This window comes from Sarcophilus harrisii, chromosome 1 (assembly GCF_902635505.1).
Source record: "Sarcophilus harrisii chromosome 1, mSarHar1.11, whole genome shotgun sequence".
Lineage (NCBI taxonomy): Eukaryota > Metazoa > Chordata > Mammalia > Dasyuromorphia > Dasyuridae > Sarcophilus > Sarcophilus harrisii.
Window position 1 is genome coordinate 544,528,906 of NC_045426.1, and position 25,262 is coordinate 544,554,167.

General features: G+C 36.0%; 1 long non-coding RNA gene across 2 annotated transcripts in view; it reads left to right on the forward strand.

Annotated features, from left to right (window-relative positions):
* The window catches only part of LOC116420635, a 67,703-nt gene that overhangs the window by 38,517 nt on the left and 3,924 nt on the right, over positions 1-25,262 (forward strand). Inside the window, exons 1-3 of one of the 2 annotated variants that reach the window (XR_004231011.1) lie at positions 4,399-4,745; positions 7,276-7,349; positions 8,311-8,515. This is a non-coding gene — a long non-coding RNA (uncharacterized LOC116420635). Of the gene's footprint in view, positions 1-4,398; positions 4,746-7,275; positions 7,350-8,310; positions 8,516-25,262 lie in introns of those variants that run through there. The other variant, XR_004231010.1, reaches the window with a different exon arrangement.

Below are 25,262 nucleotides of genomic sequence, written 5' to 3' on the forward strand. Positions count from 1 at the left end.
CTCCAGGCTTTTACTTTTATGCTGTATATATTGCTCTGTTTTAAATGTGTTTCTTGTAAACAACATATTGTAAGATTCTGGCTTTTAATCCAGTCTTCTATCTGCTTACGTTTTATGGGAGAGCTCACCCCATTCACATTTACAGTTAAAATGATTAATTCTGTATTTCTTACCATCTTATTAACCCAAATTATACTTTTCTCTTTCCTTTTCCCCTTTCTCTCCTCCCCAGTATTTTACTTATGAGCACTACTTGCCTCAATCAGTCCTCCCCTTTAGAGACCCTACCCTTTTTTATGCCTTTCCCCTACTATTTCTCTTTTCTCTTCTATTTAGCCTATCCCTTCCCTTTTCCCCCTTCCCCTCCCACTTTTCTATAAGATGAGAGATGTTTCTCAGTGAAACCAAAATATCTAATATTCTTTCTTTGGGCCAAATCTGATGAGAGTAAGATTCACACAATATTTATCACTCTCCCTTCTTTCCTTCAATTATAATATGTTTTCTTTGCCTCTTCCAGAGATGTAATTTCCCTCATTTTACCTCCACTTCCCCCCCTTTTTTTTTACAATCCCCTTTCCATCTCTAGTTCCTTTTTTATATTATAACAGTAAAATCAAATTATACATATACTCTCAATGTATACCAATAACAGAAATACAGTTCTCAAGAGTTTTTTTCTTTTAACCTTTTTATGCTTCTCTTGAGTTCTATATTTGGAGGTCAAATTTTTTGTTTAGCTCCAGTCTTTTCATCAAAAATAAATGGAATTTCCCAGTTTCATTGAATGTCCATCTTCTTCCCTGAAAGAAAATGTTCAGTTTAGCAGAGTAATTTATTCTTGGCTGCATTCCAAGTTCCTTCGCCTTTCAGAATACCAGATTCCAGGCCCTTTGATCTTATAAAGTGGAAGCTGCCAGGTCATGAAAAATCTTTGTTATGATTCCTTGATATTTGAATTGTTTCTTTCTGGCTTGTAATACTTTTTTTTCCTTGGGCCAATGGTTCTCAAATTTAGCCATGATATTCCTTGGGGTTTTAATTTTAGGGTCTCTTTAAGGAGGCATTTGGTGAATTCTTTCAATGGTCATTTTATCTTCTGATTCTATGATATCTGTGAAATTCTCTTTGATGATTTCCTGAAAGACAATGTCTAGGCTCTTTTTTTCATCATGTATTTCAGGGAGTCCAATCATCCTTAGATTGCGTCTCCTAGATCTGTTTTCCAAGTTGGTTGTTTTCCCAGTTAGATATTTTACATTTTTTCATTTTTCATTTTTTAAATGAGTTGTTTTGTTCTATGGAAATTTTTCTTTTCATTTCACAAATTGTTTTTTGAGGAGTTATATTATTTTTTCTGTTTCACAAATTCTGTTTTTCTGGGAGTTGCTTTCTTTTTCCATTTTATCAAATTTATCTTTTAATGAGTTTTATGTTTTTTTTTCCATTTCACTGTCTATTTTGTAGTGAATTTTCTTCAGATACTTTCTGTATTGCCTTTTTCAAACTTTCTTGCAAAATTTTCATTTCCTTTCCCCATTTTTCTTCTATCTCTCTTTTAAGATACTTTAAAATTTCTTCTAGGAGAGCCTTGTGTGGTGGGGACCAGGTTCTATTGCTTTTTGGGGCTTCATCTGGAAACAGTTTGCAATAGTCTCCTCAGGGTTTGAAATCTGTTCTTCCCTTTCACCATAGCAGCAGTCTAGTGTTAGAGTCATCTTTACTTTTTTACTCATTTTTTTTAAAAGTAAAGATCTGTCTCTAGGGCGGGGGGTGGGAGGGAGGTTTTCCAAGTGGTCACAGCTGTGCTGGGTCAGTGATGATTCACTCCCAGTGCTGGGTGGGCGTGGCCAGGTCCCATGAGATTCTGGCATTTTGGGGTTCACTATTGATCTTTTGTGTTTGTGTTGGATGTTTTCTAACTTTTCTGCTGATCTACTGGTTTGCAACCAGGACAGAATGGCCAACACTGCTGTAAATTCCTCCCTGTAGATTCTCTGCCCTGTGGAGTCTGCACCGCTACACTGAAAGCGCACTATCCCGGGACTCTGCACTGTGTGTGCTGGCGTTTGTACTTAGCTGCTTGTGCTGGCTGGCTGCCTCCTGTTTCTGACTAAAATAGACCTTTTCTGGCAATCTTCAAAATTATATTCTACTGATAATTTGTTGCACTCCCAATATCTGTGGGTTCTGCTGGTCCAGAGCTAATTCAGAGGCTAGATTTCTTAATTAGTGTGAGGGTTGTAGAGAAGATCAGAGAGAAATGTGTGTCATCTCCACCATGTTGACTACACTCCTGAAAGTCCCCTCCATGTATTGATTTTTAAAAGACATAAGGTATTATACAAAACTGAGATGAGAGACAGAACATTCCAGGTATAGCAATAGATAGGTGAAAAATGGAGCAGAACATGTGTTCAGAGAAGCTAGATGTCTGGTTTAACCATACCATAGGGAACCAAAGGAGAGGAAGGAATAATGAGGTAGGAAAGAGGTTTAGGTCACATTGGGAAATGTTGTAAAAGCCCAAAAGAGGAGTTTATATTTTATCCTAAGGAAACAGAGGGGCACTGTTGTTTTTTGAATAGGTCAATGGCATGGTCAGCTTAACACTTAAGAAAAATCACTTTGGCAAAATGGGTAGAAATAAATTGGAGGAGGAAGAGGCTTGAGGAGGAGACCTTTTAGGAAGCCATTACAGTAGTGATGATGAAACTAATAGCTGTAATGATGATGACTGGAATATAATACTACAATTTTAGCATTGAAAGGGGCTTCAGAAGCCCCATAGTCCAACGCTTAAAGCAGGAATCCTTGCCAAAGTATCCTTGATGAAGGGTTGTACAGCGTATGCTGCATAGCCCCAAGTTATGGAAAACTCAGTACCTACAGAGGCAAACCATTCTATTTTTGGATAGCTTTAATTACTAGTATAGCACTGTCTTGGCGTTGCCAAGGAGATCAGAATGCTGGAGATAGATAGCCTGCTGGTTCAGGCAGAAATCACACTTGCATTTTTCTTCTTGATCAGTCAGGGAGTTGCCTTAATAGGGGCAGACTTTGACTCTCAAACTAGTCCCTACCATTCTCAGGGATTTGGGTGCAACAGAAGTTGAACAAGAAGCAAGGATGTGGGTGCTAGAGGATCACATGGAAGTAAAAGAGGGACTTTAGCTATCAGAAAAAGCAGCTAGAGATGAGAAAGCATGACATGGAGAGAGAGAACTACAGAGGAAGCCACTTTAGCTGAGCTCCCCAGTGCTGGAGTCCAAGATTGGGGAAGTGTGGGCCCATGAGATTGCATGAAGCCTGTCAGAATGGATGCTATATGGCTGAAATCTCTTTGGGACTACTGGCAGTGATTTCTGGCAATGAATTTTCTATGCTAGATTTTTTATTCCTTCTGGCAATGATTTTTCAATTTTTCTATTCTTTAAAATATTATCTATTTTCTGTTTTTCTTCTCCCTTTTCCTTCCCATCCTTCAGAGAAAGCAGTCATTTATTTCTTGAAATTGATCTCTTTTTCTTGAAAGCATACTTTGGTTTACTGTGTCTTTTAAATAAAAATTATGATAAATGTTGTTAATGATTATATTGCTTAACTCTGTCTTTGCTCAAATGCAGCAGAGAGGGACCATAAAGGAGCATCTAAGAAAGGAAAGAAAGAGAGATTTATATCTGTTGTATTTTGCAGGGATGGTTTTCTGCATAGGGGTTCAGATGGTAACAAGAGAAACAGACAGAGACAACAACAAAGAGACAGAGATATTCAAAGACAAAGACAGAAAGACTTAGAGAAATAGAGATACAGACAGTGTGAGATAGTAAGAGATAGAAAGATAGAGGAATAAAGAAATGGAAAAGAAAGTGAGAAACAAATTGTTGTTTCTTTTACAATACTTTTCTCTCTAGGTAATGGCAATATTGGCTAAGGATTGCAACATCTGGCTTATTATGGAAGATGGAACTTTTATTTGTTTTCCTTCCCATTCTTTATTTTAAGATTTGAAAGTAAATATCATTCTCCAGAAGGAGACAGGGTCAAAGGGATCTTAGATAAGAGAGAAAATCACAAAATAGAATAGCTCTGATTATGGAGTAAGGGGAATGATTAAGAAGGAGTACAATCTCCTCAATACATCATAGCAACACAAAACCATACCATTATTAGACTAGGAATTCTTATTTTAAACACAAATAGACCTCCCTATAACTTCTGTCCATTGGGTCTAGTTTTCCTCCTATACTGATTATATAGAATCTCTCCTCCCCACCCCCCCCCACCCCCCACCGAAAACAGATACATGTAAAAGGTGCTGGATTTAGAATCAGAGAATTTGAGTTCAGAACTGGATCAGGCACTTACTACTTATGTGACTGTTAAGTCACTTAACTTACTTGGATCTCTCTTTTCCTTAGCTGTGAATCAAGGGGCATGGAATAAATGACCTCACAGGTCCCCTTCATTGTTATATTCCACGATGTAAACATAATGGGAGGGGTCAGTGCTAATAGGACAGAAAGGGCCCCTTGCTCCTCTTAAGGAAAAAAAAAATCATATGGGATGGAATTGATGTATGAGATCTTGTCATAAAGCTAGATCCAAGTTTGGAGCATAGATATCAGTTCTTAAGTCACAAGAATTGAACAGAGGAGATGGTAGGAGCAGGACAATGGGTCTAGTGTCCAGCACCTAGCATGGCCAGAAACTTCATTCAACATTCCCCAGCAGCAGATTTTCAGGTCCAGCTCTCTCTCCCTCCTTCCCTTCGACTCTCCCTAACACATCTCTTTCTGTCTCTGTATCTCTCTCCTTTCCTCCCTCTCCCTTCCCCCTTCCACTCTCCTTGTTTTTCTCTTCTGCCTTCCATTATTTAGCTACTTCCCTCATCCAATTTTGTATGGACGAGCTAAACAAACAATAGATTCCCACCATTTCCTAATTTTCTTTTCTCACCTCTTCTCCTAACTCCTCCTACTAATGATGGTAGATATAACAATATCATAAATATAATTTCCTAAGAAAAATATTGCTGATTCTTCTTTATAATTAATGATCAAATGAGGCAATATTTCTGAAGTACATAGCAATGTTTGGCACACAGTAAAAGCTTAATAAATGCTTGTTTCCTTCCCTTTTAATTGAGGTTTAGGTTTTTTTCCCCCATTGCCTTTGGATCTGTCCTAGATTGTAATCAGTCTATGCTAGGAGTGGTTTCTTTTATTTTACAGAGAGCATAGTTAGAATCTTTTAGTTTTTGCTTAGTTGGTCAAGGGAACATCTGGCAGTGAAATTATCTTACTTCAATTTTTATAAATTATTTAATTACTTAAGTTTCTTAAGAGTAGAGAAAGGACTCCATGTAGATCTGGGGCAAATTATTTCCCCTATGACTAAAGAATCTACTCTTCCATTATCATCCTAACTCTGAGTAGAGCTCACTAGGACAAGTGAGCTCCTGGGACTAAATTCTCTCCTGCTTCCCTGATACTGAAGAAAGGTGGGGGAAGAAAAGTAGAAGGGAGGACTAATAGAAAAAGTTCCTCCTCTGAGCCAGTGGGAAGTGTGGTCTGTGCTGATTTTGTCCCAACCCCTTCATGATTGCTAGAAAAAGTGAGGAGCAGCACAGCCAATCTACTTTGTATTCCACAGCAACAACTGATGTGACACTGAATTAGAAAACAGAATCACTTTTGCCATGTAACTGTTTATACCTTCCCCAGTCCACCAGGTAACTCTACAAGTCTCCACTTCACTTAAGCTTTTCAGATTTGGCCTTAGACAACCAAGAATATAGCTGATTGCAAACTTGGTATATAATGGAGAAAATAAAGATACCACTTACAGACTGATTTGGAAAAAGAAAAGATGTATTTACTTGCAGTTTATTATGTGGAATGTGACAGGCATACATTTGTGCTTTTTATTGAATGATGACTTACTACATACAGGAATTGGTGCAATTTGTAATGCAGATTATGTTTTTAAACAAAAAGAGGGTGCAAATACACTGATGACAGTCATGTGACTTGTTCTGCACTTCTCAAAAATGGCTGGAGAGTGGGCGGAACGACAAATATACCCTGGTTGCACAAATGTAATTTCCAAGAGAAAGATTCTGGGCAGCTTCCAATTCAGCCGGGCAGATTTAGACAGAAGAAAACCATGGCTAAGAAAATCTAAGTATCCTAAAATAGTATGAATTGGAGTAGGATAATTTGACTCACCCACATTAACTACTGAAATGCCACAAGGCAGAGAGAAAAAAAGTTCCTATCTAAGATTAGGATGTGGGCTGAAAGGAAACATATCGTATTTCTGTAAGGTTTGAAAAGTTTTACACCTGGGAATTGGATTTTACCTGGATGACCGAAGAAGAAATAAAAGAAAGGAGGAGCAGGAATTTTCTGTTCTCGGAAGAAGTAAAATCATATGAGGTCCTGGCTCCTTCCCCATTCTTGAAGCAATAAGTTTCATGACCTTATAAATTCTAGGCACTGAGCCAGCTCTTGCTTTGAGATATATGTGGTGTGTGTAATTCCTAGAGACTGCAGACTGGGATTTCCTCCTGGAAAAGAGGATATGTGTATTTATGAGTGGGCAGAATTTGATCCATTCTTTTCCTAACCAACCACCAATTAATCTTCCTCTTCAAGTACAGGACAATCATGAAATACAAAATGAACAAAACACAAATCAGTGTCACAGGTTGGTGGGCAGTTGTCTCTCTTCTGGTTACAATTTGCTTTGAATTTACCTTGTAAGTGATTTCACCCAGTGACCCAGCTGCTAAGAAATGAGGTCCATATATGCTAACAATTCTTACTTTAGCTGTCCATGAGTAATATGAAAGGGAATGCATGACTAAAGGTACAATCTATACTCAGATTTGAGAATAAGCGGAAAAACTTATTTTTTTAATATTCTCATTTGCCCTGAGGAAAAACCAAAAATAGCTATGATGTAATTTTCAAATCTAATTTTGTGGATTTCTCATCCCTTAAAAAAGTACTTTGTCTAATTAATGCAGATGCTCTCAGGTGGGGAAAATAACTGACTTGAACCTTTCTAGATCCTCCTCATTACCAGATGGTAGGACCCTTTCTCCCTTACTATCTTGAATTTATTTATATTTATTCTCTTTACAGTTATATTTATACTTACTTTATATACATTTATATATGTATTATATTTTATGTTGGTATTTATATATATTTATATATGTATGTCACATATTAATAGATGATAACTCTATTTTCATTCCAATTACAGTGTCACCTTCTTCAAAGGAGGCCTTGTTTTCATACTTTGGGATCTTCAGTATCTAGTAGAGTGTCTGGCACAGAGTAAGTGCATAAAAAAATATGCTTGTTGATCTATTGTTAAAAATATATGGCTTGGGGGCAGCTAGATGGCTCAGTGCATAGAGCCCTGGCCCTGAAGTAAGGAGGGCCTGAGTTTAACTCCAGCCTCAGACAATTAACACGTCTTAACTGTGTGACCCTGGGCAAGTCACTTAACCCCAATTGCCTCAGAAAAAAAAAAAAAAAAAAAAAAAAAAAAAAAAAAAAAAAAGGATGCCTTTTCCTGCTCATTCCTAGTCTCATTATTCTTTTAAAAATGTTATTGATTTCTTTTGCTATTAGATAACTTCTAGATATCTTGCAGCCCCTTTCCCAGCAATACCATCTTCCCTTAGAATTCATATAAATAGTTTAGCAATACCAATTGAGGATGGACATCTGACAGCCTATGCTATTTTGCACCCATAGTCCCCCAACTCTCCAAGGAAAGGAAGAAGGTGCATTTCCTCATTTCTTTTCTAAGATTTTCATTGGTCAATTGCAGTTAGATAATGTTCAGCTTTGTTTTGGTGTTTTCGTTTTCATTAACACACTTATTGTCTCAGTATTAATTTTATAATTTTTGAGAATTAGAAGTCTTGGTGAAGTGATACCATTCCCCATCCATCTACCCTCAATTCACAATCAGTCATAATTTTTCCTCTTGATGATTGGACACAAGCCTTCTGGGTACATGTGATGATGCAAAGCTACATTTCCTACATAGCAAATACATTGTTACTTCCCCATCAAAGTTTCAAAGCCAACCCTCATCAGAAGTTCCCCTTGATAGATTCCATTTAAGGCATGAGTTAATATATGAAGAGAGAAAACATTGATCTCTTCAAATGAAGTTGCACAGCTTCCCACCAGCTTGCTGGCATTTGTGGTTTTGTTTTTCAAAGGTGATGAGGCAGTCGGGCTATTTTAGGCGGCACATCCCAGATTTCCTTTGCTTTTGCAGATCCGGCTCCCCCTTACCCCCTTTCTTCCAAAAGGAGGATCAGCCTTACCTGTCTGCTTTTGTGAGGATTAAAAATCACCAGGTATGGGGGAGAGAGTTTCTCAAAGGCTCCTTGTTCCCTGAGGGCCATCACACTAAATGGAGGATGACGATGAAGATCTGCTTTCTGTAGCCATGAGGAACACATTCCAGCATTTTGACTAAGGTTTGGCTTATTTTTTTGTTAATTGTCAGGCTTCAATTCAAAGTGGGGAAAAATAGAAAGGTATTGAAGTATTTGCCTACCTCTACCTCACCCCTTCCACCAACTCTGATTTGAACTTTGAATTTAAGGCAATTTTAGCTCTAGTTCAGGTTTAAATTTCAGGGACAGAGAAGGGTAACAGGAGGAAAAGACAAAGAATGACCAGTGTGGATGGGTCCTTGCAGATGAGTTGTTCCAGATCAGAAGTAAAGGAGTAGAATTATAGGTTTTCAAGCTTGAAGAGATTCTAGAGATTTACTGGTAAAAATCCTTTTTTTTTTTACAGATGAAGAAACTGAATTTCAGAGAGAGGGATCAATCATTCAAAATAATCTAGGTACTAAATAGCTGAGCTAGGGTTTTGAATCCAGATTTTCTGATTCCAAATAGAATGTGGTTTTCATTACATCTTTAAAAGAGTTGTTAGTCATTTTCAGTCATGCCTGATTCCTCATGACCCCATTTGGAGTTTTCTCAGCAAAGATATTGGAGTGGATTGCCATTCCCTTTTCCAGCTCATTTTATAAACGAGGAAAACTGGACAAATTAAAGAAGCTGGGTTAATTGACTTGCCCAGAGTCATAAAGCTAGGAAGCATCTGAGTTCAGATTTGAACCCATGAAGATGGGTCTTTGTGACTTCAGGCTTGGTACTTAATCTACTGTATTTTTTAGCTGCCTTCTCTTTAAAAAAGACTCAAAAACAACCCAAAAGGCTATTCCCCTCCAATTGCTAGCACAATGCTTTGTATATTATGAGTCATCAATAAACATTTGTACACAGAATAGAATGGAAATGAAACTGGCGATACCACGTTAAGTTGATGTCTTTTACAACTATTGCTTGGTCAGTTTTATAGTAACATCTCCTATGAACAAAAATTCATTTTTCTGCATGACACTTAATGCAATACAGGAGTTTCATCTATGTACTTTCAAAGGCTGTAGTAAGGTATGCTTTCAAAAATTCTTTCTGCCAGGCTACACCTGAAGCAATAAGGATAGATCTTTGCATTCCTAAGATAGCAGTATTCACTTACTTCCCTCTGAACATGAAATGCCTTTTTTATTCCTTAGGTAAGGCCTTATTGGTAGTCAGAAATGTAATTAGGTCAGAGTGTCTAGGGCTTTTTCCCAGGATGCTGAAATTTCATCCCTCTAACAGATCTTCTTTTCTCTTTATATCATGGCCTCCCATATGAACGAATGAATGTATGAATGAATGAATGAAGCATTCATTAAGGTATTATTATGTGCTCTTCCTTAGATATTATAGACTTTAGAGCTGAAAGGACCCTTAGAGATTTTCTAGTTCAAATCTCTCATTTTACAAGAGGAGGAAACTGAATGCCATGACACAGAAAATAGGAAATATAAATACAGAAGCAAGAACCACTCTTGTCCACAAGGAGCTTACTCTAAAGAGGAAACAAGATTTCATGAACAGGGAAGAGCACTTTGATCAGGAAATTTACTGGGAATAGGGCCACTGAGCAATACACCTCATGCAATCAGTGAGAAATACATCTAGAGCTTTTTTGAAATAGTGTTGTGGAAAAGGTAGATGCCAACCTACAGTGTGACTCTTCTAGCTTTTTCACCTAGACCCTGGACTGCCAACTCCCAATTCCAAATCCCATCACTTTCTTCTCTTAGAGACTAGTGAATTGACTGATAGATATCTTTTCTATAACCTAGGGTGTTGGTGTTTTTCTTCTTTAAAATGTGGTGTTCTTTTTCCAAAACACAGCCAGGTGATAAAAGTTCAGATCTTTTATTGTGTCTTTCAATATATCCCGGTTAGTTCAGTGGCCTATCTCTCTGCTTGGTTCCAAGAGTTCTTGCAGCTTGGTCCTTGGCTTCTGCCTCTGCTTTCTTCAGCCTCCAGCCAGCACCAAGTTGGAAGATGCAATGAACCTCTCTTGCCTCGAAGGTAGGCCTTGTGGGCTTCCTCCCAGAGTGCTCCTCTCCGACCCCAGTCAATGTTCTGGAGAAATTCTTTTCCTCTCCGACGCCTGGGAATGTTCCCAAGAAACTCCATCAAGCTCTAAGAGCTTCCTGTATATATATGATCTCCTAAAACTCCTTCTTCTGGAGAGAGAAGGATTCTGGGTTATCTCCCAGAGAGCTCTCTGGCCCTAAGGGAGGTGTGAATTCGGATCTCATACTAAGCCCTGAAATCTCCCAAATGTGTAAACTCCATTGAGTACTTAGATATTTATGAGCTCTCTAAAGGTGTGAACATAAGCATCTTTTCTATCAGTTGTACTTAGTACCTTGTTTCAAGTTCTGATCCAAAATATCTCCTTCTAAGATCAAATCAATCATACTGAACCAAGCCAAATTAGATAATTATTGTCTCTATCAACTCCAATGGCTTAACAGTTTGTAAAGATTCCAACACTAGGGCAAGGACTATGAATACTACTCCGCCCTACCACCATCCCTCATCCCTCATCCAGATATTACTGAATTGACTGGGCTTGCATTATAAGGAGATTATGACACAAGAAAATGAAGGCTGTTGAGAATGAACCCTGGGAGGAAGCCTAACTCTTTCCATCCCTAATGTGAGCTTTCCCCCAAGTAACATCTGCACTAGCAGCTGTTTAGCAATATTCTTTGGTAGTATTTTGTCAAAATATTTTGGAGATACCCCATTTTCCCAGAACTAAAGCCCAGGTAGTGTCCTGAGCTTGACATAACAATAATCCTTTGTACTCAGGATGATATTACCCTCTGGCAAAGTGTATTGCTTGGACCAGCATCAGGTATGCACTGAGGGATTTAGTTTCCCCTATTTCCCAGGGCCATCTAATATATATTCACAATCCCTGTTCCTTACCACTAACAAGTACTACATTCTTGTTCTCATCCCAGAACTCTGGTTCTATATCCCACAGGGTGGGATATGACCCCTAAAACTTCAGATAATACTTAACTCAAAACCTCAAAATGATTATATCATAATCCAAACCACTTGTGGTATATAAGACCTACTTTTGGTCTAGCATATTATGCTCTCCTTTTTAGAAGGGATGTATGTGGGGGTGGGGGTGGGCTTCCATTTGCAAACATCATTTTCCTCAGTCCAAAATTAAATTTCTATTTCTGTCCCGAGTCTCCTGTCTGTAGCCTGTTCTGTTTTTGCTCCAGCCAACTACAAGTTAGAGGCCAGTTCCAGTCTGGTTGACAGCCCCAATGTTGGAGCTGCAGTTAAGGCTCTACTTATATAGTAAAAGTTTCAGGGTAAGAAATCGCAAATGGGCAAATTTAGATTTGAATAAGGAGACTCTAGTAATTAGAGCTTTCCAAACATGAAATGGGCTACATAGGACAGGGTGGACTTCTTTCACTCTAAGATTCTAAAGAGAGATGACTGATTGTATCATGTAATGTAAAGTAGTCTGCTATAATAGCTAGCATTTACAAACACTTTATGTTTAGCAGAAGGATCCTGGAAAGTAGGTACTATTATCCTCATTTTACAGATAAAAAACTCAGACAAAAGTCAAATAACCTGCTTAGGATTACAGTAGGTATTTGAGATAGGATTTAAACTCAGGTCTTATTGACACTAAAATCCCATATTCTATCTACTGTACTGTCTAACTCTGTAGGTAACTCAATAGACCTATAAAGTCTTGGCCACTTACTCATAACAGAAAGTAAAGATATTGGGCAAATATCCTTCATCCTTCAACCAGATTGCATTTTTTTAAAATATTTTATTTTTTCTTCAATATATGTTAAAAAAATTTAGGATTTCTTTTTCCAAGATTTTGAGTTACAAATTTTCTCTCCCCTTCTTCCAAAGATGGTAGGCAGTTTGATATAACTTATACACGTGCAATTATATAAAACATTTCCATAGTAGTCACAGTTGTAAAAGAAGAAATAGATCAAAAAGAAAAAAACAGAGGAAAGAATAAAATAATTTTAAAAATATGCTTCGATTTATATTCTATGTCCATCAGTTTTTAATCTGGTTATGGACAGCATATTCCTTTGTGAGTCCTTTACACCTATCTTATATCATTACATTGCTTAGAAGAGCTATGTCAATGTGTATATAATGTTTTACTGATTCTGCTCATTTCACTTTGCACAAGTTCATATGAGTCTTTCCAGGTTTTTCTGAAATATGGCTGTTCATTATTTCCATTGCTCAATAGTATTCCATTACATTCATATATCACCATATATCACCATTGATTTAGCCATTCCCCAATTGAAAGGCATCCCCTTAATTTCCAATATTTTACCACCATGAAAAGGGGTGCAATTTTTGCACTAACATTTTTTGCACATGTAGATCCTTTCCCATTTTTTATGATCTTTTTGGGATAGCGACCTAATAGTGGTATTACTGGGTCAAAGAATATGCACAGTTTGATTGTTTTTGGGCATAATTCCAAATTGCTTTCCAGAATGGTTGGATCAGTTCGCAACTTTACCAACAATGCCTTAATATCCCAATTTTTCACATCCTCTCCAACATTTATCACTTTCCTTTTTTGTCATATTGGCCAATCTGTTAAGTATGAGGTGGTATCTCAGAGTTGTTTTAATTTGCATTTCTCTAACTGAAAGTGATTTAGAGCATCCTTTTATATGCCAATAAATAGCTGTGAGTTCTTCATCTGAAAAATTGTTCATCCATATCTGTTGATCATTTATGAATTGAGGAATGGCTTATATTCTCATAAATTTGACTCAGTTTTCTATCTATTTGAGAAATGAGGCCTTTATCAAAGACACTTGTTGTAAAGATTGTTTCCCAGCTTTCTGTTTTCCTTCTAATCTTGGCTAAATTGGTTTTATTTGTAGGAAAGCTTTTAAAATTTAATATAATAAAATTATCTATTTTGCATTTGATCATGAATTTTCCCCTTTTCAATAGTTTTGACAGGTAGACTATTCCTTCCTTTTCTAATTTGCTTATGGTGTCATCCTTTATGTCTAAATCATGGGTCTTCTCTTGATATATGATGTGAGATACTACATCTAGTTTGTGTTCTATTGTTTTCCAGTGTTTCCAAAAGTTTTTGTCAAAGAGTGAGCTTTTATCTCAAAAACTGAGTCTTTGGGTTTATCAAATCCTAACTTATTTTGTCATTGACTACTGTATCTTGTGAACTAAATCTATCCCACTGATCCATTCCTCTACTATTCCTCTATCTAGTAAGTACCAGATAGTTTTGATGATGACTGCTTTTATAATATAGTTTCATATCTGGTACTGATAGGCCACCTTCCTTTGTATTTTTTCCCTTTAATTCCTTTGATATTATTGACTTTTTGTCTTTCCAGATGAATTTTGTTTTTATTTTTTTCTACCTGTATCAGATAAATTTTGGTAGTATGTATGAAACTGAATAAATTAGCTTAAGAAGACCAAGTGATAAATGATCAAAAGATATAATCTGCCCAAATGACTATAAATTCATGCATGTCCTTTGATCTAACAGTTATATCACTATTTGGCATGAATACCAAAGAGATTTGGGGGAAAAAAGGAAAATGACCTATATGTATAAAATATTCATAGCAACTTTTTTCAGGGCAAAATGTATTGGAAATTGAGGGGATGCTTATCAACTGGGGAATGGCTCAATAAACTGTGGTGTGTGTTTATGATGTAATATTATTTTTCTATGGAAAATTATGAGAAGGATGCTCTCAGGAATAAAAAACACCTAGGAAGTCCTCCATGAACTCAAGCAAAGGGAAATGTACTGTATACAAAGTAATAGCAATGTTCTGGGATGATCAGCTGTGAATGACTGCTATTCTGAATCATAAAGTCATCCATAACTACTCTGGACTTATGAAGAAAAATCCTATCCAAACCTGGAAAAAACTGATTGTATCTGAATAAATTTTGAAGTATTCTCTCTCTCTCTCTCTCTCTCTCTCTCTCTCTCTCTCTCTCTCTCTCTCTCTCTCTCTCTTTCCCCCTCTCTCTGTCTCTGCCTATCTTAGGCAGATGGGAGAGTTATGATTTTTCCCCCATATGGAAATGTTTTGCATAACTTCACAAGTGGTTTCTGAATTGTGGGTGGGATAAGGGAGAGAATTTAAAACTCAAAAATTTTAAAAACAAATGTAAAAAAATTGTTTTGAATGTTACTGGGGGGAAATATTAATAAATAAATAAAATTAGGTTAGGCAGAACTGTCATTTTTATTATATTGGCTCAATCTATCCATAAACAATTGTTTAGAGCTGACTGGGTGAAAAGTGTTTTGTAATTGTGTTTATATAATTCCTGCGTTTGTCTTGGCAGATAGATGTCTAAGTATTTTATATTGTTTAAAATTATTTTAAGTGGAATTTTTCTTTCTCTTGCTGCTGGGCTTTATTAGTCAACCAGAACTTATCTTCAGTAGTTTCTTTTCATGTACTAATTCCCTTTTGCTCTGTTCTGTAGTTCCACCTTCTAAAGGAAGGGAACTTCACCTAATTTCTCTTAAATCCAGAATTTTTCCTCTTTTAGTATTTCCAACTTATCATATACTTTGCTTGCTCTGTATATATTTGTCTACATGTTGTTACCCCCATAGGATTATAAGTTCCTTGAAGACAGGAATGGTCTTTTGCCTCTTTTTGTATCTCCAGTTCTTTGCATAGTGCCTGCCATATAGTAGGTACTTAATAAATATTTGGGCAATATATAGGTGGCTAGTGAATAGTTAGTTAGTCAGCCCTGAGTCTGTTTTCAGAAACTTATTAACTGTGTGACTTAGGCAAGTCACTTGATTTGCCTCATTTTCTCTATTGTAAAATGAGCAGGAAAAAGAAACAGCAAATTACTCTAGTATCTTTGCCAAGAAAACCTCAGATGGGATCATGAAGAGCTGGAAATGACTGAACACTGGAAAAATGATTGAATAAATGTTTATTGAATGAATTTCTTGTATCTAGTTCTCTCTAAGCTAGATTAAGACCTACAGAATATTCTTTTTTTACTCTTGCATCTTCTTGTTTTGACTGAATTAGCCACCTGATTGTTCTGTCCCTCTGGAATTTGGCCTCCTGTCTACTTGTAGTATCTGAGATGACTGTGATATACTGGGAAAAGTAATGGATATATAGTGAGACAACCCAGTTTTGAATCCTAATACTTGAATGCCTTTGGGAAAATTGGTGTGCTTCTCTGTGTCTAATTTACTTGATTTTTAAATGAAAGAATTTGCCCTTTATGATCACAAAAGTCCCTTCCAGTCTTAAATTTCATGGCCCCTTCTGCCCTCTCCAAACCAGATCTCCTCTGCTGATACTTATGCTTCAACATCATAATCACTCTGTTTCTAGGGGAACTTAAAAAAAATCACCACCAACAACAAAACAAACAAAAACAAAACAAAACAAAAAACCCAAAATCAGAAAAATGATTTTGTCAGAGCAGGTAATTGTGGAAATTTTCTCTACTGATGCTGACTGCAATCCATTTATAGTTAATCTTAAAGGATTGCTGGAGGCTCAGAAAGGAATTGGATAACTTCAGTGGTCACCCAGTTAATATGTATCAAAGGCAAGACTTCAACTCAGGTCTTACTGTTTCACTAATGCCAGACTTTTTATCTATGATGATATGCTGCTTTTCTACCAGAAAAAACACTGTTTAAATGGCCTTAATTTTAGCCTTAACCAAACTATAACGTGCAGTTAGATGAATAATGCGTGGAGTTGGTCCCATTAACATGTTTTGCTTATTTCTTAATTAAATTTAAAAAATATTTTCAAATTCTTTCCTTCTTCTTCTTTCTCACCTATTGGGATGGCAAACAAACAAACAACAAAAAACAAAACAACAACAAAAACTCAACTTGTTAGAAGTAAATATAATGCGTATCTTGGACAGACATTACTCTTGGACAATGAGATGGGTCTAGAACTGAAAAAGTTCTGATTAGTCTTTGATAAATTGCTCAGTGCATTTAATAATTCCCCAAGGGACATCTTAATCCTATTTAATTAATCAATAAATAGGTATTATATCTTCTCTATGCACATAACATTGTGTTGGACACAATGGAGGAATGAAGAAAATATATAAGATAGGCCCAGCTTGGAAAAGAGCTTATGATGATGTTGGAATAACAAGAACAAGGAACCAGGAATAACATGAGGCAGTGCATAATTAAGTATTACATTATGAGATATAGAATATTAATACTTTGGGGTTATTTGTTGTTTGTTTGTACTGCAAAGAATTCTAGCTACTTTATTCCCTAAATTTCTCTTTGCAGCATTTTCTTTAAGTAAAGTTCCCTTTGTGGAGAATCTGTATAGCAGTATATGCATTTTCAACTCATTGTTAACTATTAACATTTCAAGTTAAAGAATCATAATATAGGAAATCATTAGAAGCCGAAATGGATTCATTAAAATATGATATTTCAAACCAACCTCTTTTTTTTCCCTGAAAGCCTTGGTAGATTTAAGTAAGGACCATTGTATAAATATACTGTATTAGAATTTCAGTGGGCATCTAGGTGGCTCAATGGATAGCACACTGGGCCTGGAGTCAGGAAGACCCGAGTTCAAGTCTTGCTTTGGACCTAACTTACTAGCTGTGTCACCCTGGGTAAATCACTTCATCCTTTTTGCATCAGTTTCCTCATCTGTAAAATGAAGTAGAGAAAGGACATTACATACTACTCCAATATTTTTGCCAAGAAAACTCTAAACAGTCCCAAAGAATTAGACACAACTGAGAAATGACTGATTAATAACAAGGTTTTGTCCTCAACTTATTTTCTTCAACATTTTTATTAATGACTTGGATGAAAATGACTTGGTTTTCTTTATCACATATGTACGTAACATGAAGTGAGCATGATAGTTAATTCTTTTAATGTTAGAAGTGGTATCTAAGAAGAATTTAACAAGCTAAGATTCTGGGTCAAATGTGACACAAAGAAATTGAGTTATTATAAATGTTAAGTCCTGTATTTGGGCTAAAAAAATCAACTGCACAGGCACAGGAGAGAAAAATATGGTTAGAGAGAAAATCATGTGAAAAGAAAACTTGAAAGTTTTTGTTAGCTATAAACTTTGTTGTTGTTCAGTCTTCTCTGGATCTCTGTGACTCCATTTGGGATTTTTTGGCAAAAATACTAGAGTGGTTTGCCATTTCCAACCACAGATGGGGAACTGAGGCAAACAGGATAGAGTGACTTGCCCAAGGTCATATGGCTAGTGTCTGAGATCAGATCTTTCTGACTCAAGGATTGACTCTCTATCTACTTGTACCACCAGCTGCCCAGCCAGAAATTTACTGTTAGTTAAAAGTGTGATATAGTTGACAATAAAATGAATGTGGTCTGATTATGAATTAATAGATATATAGTTTTCAGAACACATAAGGTAAAAGATAAGGAAAATTTCTTGTTGTTCAATTGTTTTCAATCATGTCCAACTCTCCACAACTCTAGGATTTTTTAATAAAGATACTGCATAAAGATCCATTTCTTTCTCCAACTCATTTTACAGATTAGGAGACATGGTGAAAAGTGAAGTGACCGCTAGGAAGTGTTTGAGACCAGATTTTGAACTCAGGAAGATTAGTCTTCTCAACTATCCATTAAACCACCCAGCTGCCCATCACCCAAGATACATTCAACTAACACAAGATGTGATGATTATGTAGTTAAAGCAGAGGGTAACATGTAAAGGACTCTAGAGCCATGCCATTGTTAATATTGGGAGTCCCCCATGGAGGATTTATTGGAAGCCATAGACAATTGTCACAAAGAAAATTGTGGATGGTTTGTAACCAGCCCTGTAGGAAGTAAGTTTCTTTATATTCATCTGCTTGATGTACTGGACTGTCTCAAGGCAACAGGACAAAAGCATGAAATAAAAAGAGCCATCAAAATATGGAAGGTTTATAGGGTTTAGGGATCATCTTTCACAGACATATATTCATTTTACTAGGAGATTCCACATGACCTAATAGAAGGAATCTCTAATGATAGAATTTCAGCCAATGGGCTGGTAGTAGCTGGAGGCTATAGGACCTTCTTGGAACTTATATCAGAGCATATGACCTACTCTCAAAAGTAGCCCTGAGCCTAACCAAATAAGAAGCAAAGTAAATTATCTAATAGGGGCTTCCTTTCTGCCTTTGCTGAACGAATCCAGGCATTCATCAGAAGGAGATAGGATTAGGAAAATACATTTTGAGGGAGCATTGGTCTAGCCAATACATTCATTCCCTATGACCCTCAAAGATGTCTAAACATGGAATTAATTGCCATTTGTTTTTACTGCAAAATGCTCTGTCTAGATTACTTTCCAAACTGTTTTTTGCAGCACTTTCTTCAACTGAAATATCATATGCAGCACCTGTTCAAGAAGACATGTGATCATTAATGGATTAGGTGGTCTTATATGTCATGACTCTGTTTACATATCTGTGGCACTTATGTATGTGTTGCACGTGTGTGTTTGTGTGTGTGTGTATATATATATATATATATATATATATATATACACTGTATATATAATCAGGATATGTTTATAATATTCAGGCATATGCTCATAAATATTCATGAGCCAATCCATACATAAATGAATAATTTAACTTACTTAAGATCGACCAAAGTCTGTTTATAGCATTTCCTTTCAGTTCCAGTTGAGCATCACCTCATATAGTTCTTCTAAACACCTTCTCTAAGCTAGTATCCTGTGAAGGTGAAGAAGCCTGATGGAAATGAGAAAGCAGAGAGAAAGAAAAAAAAGAAGCAAATAGTTTTCAGTTAGTCAGTCTCTTTCTTCCCTAGCACACGCAGCGTGAGGGTTGAGCATTCTCTTCTGTTTGTTCCAAGGTGCCATATGCTCCTAGTTTGAATCTTTCCCACCTATATCGTCATGAAAGATGAAGTCTCTCACACAGTGGAATGAGCATTGGTCTTGTTGGCTGATCTGCATTTGAACCCATCATTGACACTTACTGGCTATGTCTGTAAATAAATCACTTAATCTCAATCTTTTCATCTTTAGTCTTATAAACTGTCTTACAATTTTTGATGTATGGAAGACTTAGAAATGGAAGAGATCTTGGAGTCTAGTCATTCTTGATCTGGGTTCTACAGATCCCCAGGTTGTTCATGGATAGATTTCAGGGGGTCTGTGGATTTGGAGGGGAAACACACACACACACACACACACACACACTATATATATATATATATATATATATATATATACACAATTTTTTCTGCTAACCTCTAACTAAAATTTGTTTCCTTCTTTTATGCATTTTATGCAACAAATGGATCCATAGACTTCATCTGATTTTCAAAGAGCTCTACAACAAAAAATATTTAAAACTCCTGATCTAATTCAATTTGCCCCTTTCATAGACATGAAAACTGAGGCATGGAGAAGTGAAGGGGCTTTCCCAAAATTTTTTGGGTAGTAAGAAATAGAGGCATAATTGCATGATTACCCTTAGAATTGCTATAGAAAAAATACTTTGTTGCTCTCCAAAAATCTGTGAAGAAGAGATATTTAAGACTCAAAACTTAAAATATTGTGAACATCAAGAGATGATGAGTGAAGTCAAAGCCCTAATAGCAGGAGAAACTGATAAAAGTTTAAATCATTTGAAAAATCATTTTGGTTTTCTTTGTTTCAGTTTGTTTTCTCAATTGAATGGTGAGGTAGGGAAGAGTAGTGAGTGAAACAGTCAGTTCTTTTAACTTGAGAGTTACAAAGTTCCATTATTTTGGCTTTCTTGTCTCTGAGAAAGTCTTCATATATCCATCTCTTTGAACATACCAGTAATGAGCAGTAGGTCAAGGAGTTTGAGATTATGCTGTCTTCTTAATGGAATTTGAGTAGTAGCCTTATGACCTCCTCCTTCAGTACCACTAATAAACATCTGCAGAAGGACAAGTTTTTCCTTCATTGGTCATGTGGTTGCTGGGGTGACCCCATAATCCTCTTTGAAGGATTAGATACATTAACTAGATTTCTCAATATCTAAAAACATTTGCATTCACACACAAATATGGCTATTTCAAAACCTAAAAATTTAAAAACTGGGAAACAAATATGCAAAATGAGGGCTGGCCTTGCAAAAAAGGAAAAAAGGTGTATTTAATATGATCTTTTTAGGTGCCAATCCTATTAGAGTCAAAAATCAGGAAACATTAATCTATGATCATTAATGAATGAATGAGAATTGATATCTTTTATACACAAAATCAATAACTGAGGCATTATATGGAAAAATAAAGTGATAAGTCAGCTTTTTGTATATAATTTTTTAAAGGTTTACAAAGTATCTTATATATGATGTTATAGCTTTTAATCCTCATACTAAGTGCTATGATTATCCTTATTCACAGATAGGGAAACTGAGGAAATTGAGAGAAGTTAAGTAATTTGTATAGATTCTAGAGCCTCTGATCTGCAGTTTGCTCTTCTACAAAATGAAGAGGTTAAGCTAAAGAAAGGATGTAAAACTTAACTAGAAATGGATACCTAAGGTATTATGTGTGAGGAAGGATTCCAATTCATGTCTTCTTTACTCTATATCCAGCATTCTAATATACCAGTTAGCCACCTATGTTTGCCTGAGATATTAAAATATCCACCTATCTATACATACATGGGTTGCTAGGTGGTGCAGTGTATAGTATGTTGAAATCAAAAGGACCTGAGTTCAAATCTGGCCTGGGCAAGTAATTCAACCCTACTTTGCCTCAGTTTCTCTATTTGTAAAATAAGCTGGAGAAGAAAATGGCAAACTATACTAGTAACCTTGCCCCCTAAACTCCTCCAAATGGGATTACAAATATTTGGACATGACTAGAAAGACAACAGCAACACCACCATCACACATATTTAAATATCCCTATATATGGATATATACATATAGATATAAATATATGTATACATTTATATGCATTATTTGTATTCATAGCTATATGCCTGTGTCTTTGTATATAGCTATATCCATTTACACATCGATTCTTTGCTTTCTTCAGTAAGAAGAAATTTATCTTCATTATTTTCTTCAGTATTTTTTGTGCCTTCTTTACCAAGCTCTTGACTCCATTTTCATGATTTTCTTTCATCACTCTTGTATCACATCCATTTCAATATATCTCTATGTCTATCTCTATGCTTATATCTACATTTATATTTCTATATTTATAATAAAAGAAAATTCAAGAGAGTACTCAACAACTCCTTATACATCCTTGTATATTCATATCAATCAGTTTTGGGCACGATCTACAAATAAGAAAATCTAAGTCAACTAGAGAGCTATATGGAGTAACACTCTCCTTTGATCATAAAAATTTCAAGAATTTGGTTTAAGTTGACACTATGTGTCTAGAATCTACTATAATCTCTGTATAAATTAGCAAAAATTTAGGCACTAAAAACTTCCAGCTAACTTAAGCAGGCCAATCGAAGTTACCACAGTCATATTCCTCATAAGATTCCTCACTTTTATATCATTTTCAAATAGCATCATTATTATATTATAAGTAAATCCTATTATTGCAAAAACACATCATTTGCCCTTTTCATCAAGAATGCTTGGAAGTAATCTATTTCATTAGATGACCATTTCCCCCCCTGAAGGATTATATACTTAGTTTTACTGATAAGGCAATTCTTAGTTATAATACCAGCTCCTTTACTTTCCAAATCACATTCCAATGCATTTTGTGCTAAATTTTGTGCTATCCTAACTGTGACTCCATAATATTTGAATTATTTTTTTGGCTGCTTAAAATGTTTTGTCTATGACCTTGGAGTTCTAGAATTTGGCTATAATATTCCTGGGAGTTTTCATCTTGGCTTCTCTTTCAAGAGGTGATGAGTGAATTATTTCCATTTCTATTTTACCTTTCACTTCTAGAAAAATCAGGATAGTTTGCCTAGAAAATTTCTTGAAATGTGATGTCTAGGTTCTTTTTTTTTTTTAATCATGACTTTCAAGTAGTAGTCCAATAACTCTTATTGTCTCTCTTGAATCTATTTTCCAGATTAGTGTTTTTCCAATGATATATTCAACATTTTCTTCTATTTTTTGTTATTTTTCTTTAATTTTATTGTTTGTTTCATGTAGTTATTGACTTTCACCTGGCCAATTTTAGTTTTTTAAGGAATTGTTTTCTTCAGTAAGTTTTTGAATATCACTTTCCATTTGGCTTTTTAAGGAGTTCTTTTCTTTAGTGGAATTTTTATACATCTTTTTCCATGTGTATTTCTCTTCAGTGGATTTTTGCACCTCTTTTATCTTGACTCCTTTTTAAAGAATTTTTTTTGCATCACTCTCATTTCTCCTCTCAATTTTCCTTCTATTTCTCTTATTTGATTTTTAAAATCCTTTTTGAATTCTTCCAGGAATTTATTTTGGGCCTGATCAAATCACATTTTTCTTTGAGACTTTGGATATAGAAGTTTTAATTTTGTTGCCTTTTGACTTTGTTCATCTTCCCTATGACTACAGTAGCTTTGTATGGTCATGTTCTCTTTTGTTGTTGTTTGCTCTTTTTTTTCAGCTAATTTTTAAATTTTTAACTTTGTTAAAATTGGATTCTGTTCCTGATATAGAATGGACATTGTCTAAAGTTTCAGGTTTTTGTGCTGCTGTTTTCAAAACTAGTTCTGGGGATCTGTATGTTTTAAGTTTTTCTTAGGTAGTATGATCTAAGGAGAGATATGTTTACTACTATCTTGGCCTCTACTCTAGTCTATAAATAAACAAAAGCATTCTTTTTTACCCTGGAAATATGACTAGGGTCCCTGCTATCCTGCAGTCATAAGCTTTAGGGTGCTAATGTTCCTCCTCATTTTGGGACTATATCCCAGGACTGACACTTAAATCCACATATGACAATGCAACAGGGTCTTGCTACCAATGTTAGGAAAGTAACCCTTGTAATCTCCTTCTGACCAGTTGTCTGAACCCCCTTATGATCTGAGGGCTGAGAGCTCTGGAAGCTGCTCCCACAGTTCATTCAGTCTCCTAAAGACTTGCTGCTGACTTGCCCTGCATTGCCTGCACATGACTGTATTTCACTCTCATGCTGGTACTACAGATTCTTCCTACTGACATTTTAAGTGGTCTTGGATTTGGAAATTATTTCACTTGTTCTTTTGTGGATTCTACCACTTTTTAATTAACTTGCGCCATTATTTTAAAATCATTTGGAAGGGAATTTGGGAGATCTTAGGCTAGTTTCTGTCTTTTCTCTGCCCCAATAAAATCATTTTTCAAAATATATATTTAAAAAAAAACAGCAGTGGTTTCTGGAACAATGAATATTGTATCAAAAGACCTGGATTGGTACTCCTGGTTCTGCTGATTTCATAAGGCACTCTTGGACAATACCATTCTGGGTCTGATGATGTTAACACATCATCTTTTTGAAAATTAATTATCATGTTCTTAGTTAAATGAAGGAATTTGACTAAGTTATCTCTGGTCTCATATAGTTCTAACATTCTCTAAATATGTAAATATCTGACCCCCAAAGTGTCAGGGTTACACATCCATCTCTGTTTCTTTCCTTTAATTTTTTCCTGCTCAGGTTATATCTAAAAGTGGAATATGAGAGGCATATCATAGATGTGAGACATACCTCAACCCATAGCCTTCCAATTGGCAGCAGGTTATTTTATAACTTGGCACTGCATTTTTCTCAGATGGAGATATTTAGACATAGAGAAAGGTGAAGGAGAGAAAGAGAGGAAGAAAAAAGGGGGGAGATAGAGAGCAAGAGAAAGTAAAAGAGAGTAAGAGACTCAGAGAGAGAGAGAAACAGAGAGGGAGACAGAGACAGGGAAGGAAGGAAAGACAGAAAGAAAGGAGGAAGCAAGAGGAAGAGGAGAAGAAGAAGAAGAAGAAGAAGAAGAAGAAGAAGAAGAAGAAGAAGAAGAAGAAGAAGAAGAAGAAGAAGAAAGAGAAGGAAGAGAAGGAGAAAAAGAAAGAAAGAAAAAAGAGGAGGAGGATGAGGAGAAAAGAAGAGGATAGCAGGAGGAGTATGGAAGAGAAGGAGGAGAAGGAGGAGTAGAGACAGAGGAGGGGGAAGACCAACATGGGGGGAAGAAGAGAGACAGACAGAGATACAAAGGAAGAGACAAAAAGATAAACACACAGAAAGTCTAATGTTTAGCAAAGAATTTAGTTGGCTTTTAAATATGCAGTGCTGCTATCCTAAAATATACCTGTGCCTGTGAGGCCGCTGTAGGATCATTTGTTCATTTGGAAAGTTTGGCCTGCTTTGCATGGTTTCTGAGAGATTTCCTACAGGCTGCCACATGGGAATCTGTCCCCTTGTAGACACCTGCCCCCAAGCACAGAGCTGCTTCAGGGCAACAGGACAATACATGTTAAATCCATCACTTGAGTTGATGGATAACATTATACTTTCCAGAATAAATAAATTACCTAGCAGAAAGTTACTGAAAGAAAAAAAAAAACTATCCATATGCTGAAATTGTAATGTATATTATTTGAGCTTTTAGGTACTTAGGAGGAGACTTCAAGAAATCTTTAGAGAAAATTAATAATTACTGAAAAACAAGGTATCATGAGCTTACAAAAATTCTAAACCATGATATCCCAACCCCTTTTCCTTCTACTCTCCTCTCCACCATCCAATGGATTTTCTAAATGTATGTGTTTGCTCTGGCACATAATGTCTCCCAAGAACAAGAATGGGGGG